Here is a 2,641-nt window from a genome sequence, read left to right as displayed (position 1 = left end):
TCACTAGTCTATCACTAGTCTATCACTATATCAGTAGTCTATCACTCGTCTATCAATGGTCTATCACTAGTCTATCACTAGTATATCACTAGTCTATCACTAGTCTATCACTAGTCTATCACTAGTCTATCACTAGTCTATCAATGGTCTATCACTAGTCTATCACTAGTCTATCACTAGTCTATCACTAGTCTATCACTAGTCTATCACTCGTCTATCACTAGTCTATCACTATATCAGTAGTCTATCACTAGTCTATCACTAGTATATCACTAGTATATCACTAGTCTATCACTAGTCTATCACTAGTATATCAATAGTATATCAATAGTATATCACTAGTCTATCACTAGTCTATCAATGGTCTATCACTAGTCTATCACTAGTCTATCACTAGTCTATCAATAGTCTATCAATAGTATATCAGTAGTATATCACTAGTCTATCAATGGTCTATCAATGGTCTATCACTAGTCTATCACTAGTCTATCAATAGTATATTAGTAGTCTATCAATAGTCTATCACTAGTCTATCACTAGTCTATCAATAGTATATCACTAGTCTATCACTAGTCTATCAATGGCCTATCACTAGTCTATCAATAGTCTATCAATAGTATATCACTAGTATATCAGTAGTATATCACTAGTCTATCAATGGTCTATCACTGGTCTATCAATGGTCTATTAGTAGTCTATCAATAGTCTATCACTAGTCTATCACTAGTCTATCACTAGTCTATCACTAGTCTATCAATGGTCTATCACTAGTCTATCACTATATCACTAGTATATCACTAGTCTATCACTAGTCTATCAGTAGTCTATCAATAGTCTATCAATAGTCTATCACTAGTCTATCACTAGTCTATCACTATATCAGTAGTCTATCACTAGTCTATCACTAGTCTATCACTAGTCTATCACTATATCAGTAGTCTATCAGTAGTCTATCAATAGTCTATCACTAGTCTATCACTAGTCTATCACTAGTCTATCACTGGTCTATCACTAGTCTATCACTAGTCTATCACTATATCACTAGTATATCACTAGTCTATCAGTAGTATATCACTAGTCTATCAGTAGTCTATCACTATATCAGTAGTCTATCACTAGTCTATCACTAGTCTATCACTATATCAATAGTCTATCACTAGTCTATCAGTAGTCTATCAGTAGTCTATCAGTAGTCTATCACTCGTCTATCACTAGTCTATCACTATATCAGTAGTCTATCACTAGTCTATCAATGGTCTATCACTAGTCTATCACTAGTATATCACTAGTCTATCACTAGTCTATCACTAGTCTATCACTAGTCTATCAATGGTCTATCACTAGTCTATCACTAGTCTATCACTATATCTGTCACGATCTTTCAAGATCGAACCCAGAAGCAGACCAGGACAAGGAGCGTAGGAAGAAGGTGAGTATTTATTTACAATTAAATGTGAAAAGGTAGATATATCCAGATGGCGTAGCGGGCAGCGGTGGTGAGTAGATGAAAGGAAATAGGTGAATCCAATGTAGTAGCAGAATCCTCTGTCAACCAGGCGGGAATGGAGTGAATGATCCAGGTGAGTAACTGAAGACAAAACAAACGGAGGTAAGTTCAAGGCAAGCAATACATAAATGAAAACAACAAAACAAATTCTATCCAACTGGAGTCTGGTACTCAGGCACAACATACTATTCATGGCTAACGATCCGGCAGGGAATGGAAGTCAGGTCAGAGCTTATGAAGGGTAGAGATGATGATCAGGACAGGTGTGCAGATTACTGACGGGAAACAGGTGCGGGTGAAACCAATCTCCCAATGAGCTAATTCGCCCGGCAACCAGACAGGGTGCGTTCCAGGACACCTGAAACACACTCCAGGACAGACACACAGGCAACCCCAGACTCAGGAAGCGGGATTCGTGACAGTACCCCCCCTCCGACGAACGCCACCGGGCGGACTACCTGGAGCGCCAGGATGGAGGCGGTAGAAGTCCCGAATCAGGTCGTCATCCAGAATCTGTCGCCGAGGAATCCAACTCCTCTCCTCTGGACCATATCCTTCCCAGTCCACTAGAAACTGGTACCCTCGACCCCGCCGTCTGGAGTCCATGATGCGGCGCACCGTGTAGACAGGACCACCTCCGATCATCCGAGGAGGAGGAGGACGAGGAGGAGGAGGCAACAGAGGACTGAGGTGAACCGGCTTGAGACAGGAGACATGAAAAGTAGGATGCACTCTAAGTGTTGCAGGCAACTTGAGTCGAACCACCACAGGATTTATGATTCTCTCCACTACAAACGGACCAATGAACTTAGGTGACAACTTCCTTGACTCCGTCCGTAGAGGAAGATCCCGTGTAGCCAACCAAACCTTATCTCCAACCGTCTAAGCTGGGGCAGGAATACGGCGACGGTTCGCCTGTATCTGATACCGGTCAGAAACTCTAAGGAGAGCCTTCCTGGCCCGATGCCAGGTCCGGTGGCAACGACGAATATGGGTCTGGACAGAAGGAACCGAGAGATCCCTCTCCTGAGAAGGAAACAAAGGAGGTTGGTATCCGTAAAGGCATTGGAAGGGGGACATCCCAGTGGCAGATGAAGGAAGGGTATTATGGGCATACTCAACCCAGGGTAATTG

The 2,641-nt window shown here is 42.4% G+C and overlaps 1 long non-coding RNA gene across 1 annotated transcript; it reads right to left on the bottom strand.

Annotated features, from left to right (window-relative positions):
• Positions 1-1,419: 1,419 nt before the first annotated feature.
• LOC139557881 (uncharacterized) lies at positions 1,420-2,375 on the bottom strand. Its single transcript, XR_011671484.1, has 2 exons — positions 1,694-2,375; positions 1,420-1,588 (listed from the first exon to the last, which is right to left on the bottom strand). It is a non-coding gene; the product is annotated as an uncharacterized lncRNA (long non-coding RNA).
• Between the last annotated feature and the right edge of the window lie 266 nt (positions 2,376-2,641).

This window comes from Salvelinus alpinus, chromosome 28 (assembly GCF_045679555.1).
Source record: "Salvelinus alpinus chromosome 28, SLU_Salpinus.1, whole genome shotgun sequence".
NCBI classification, from domain to species: Eukaryota; Metazoa; Chordata; class Actinopteri; order Salmoniformes; family Salmonidae; genus Salvelinus; species Salvelinus alpinus.
This window is presented reverse-complemented; position numbering and strand designations above follow the sequence as displayed.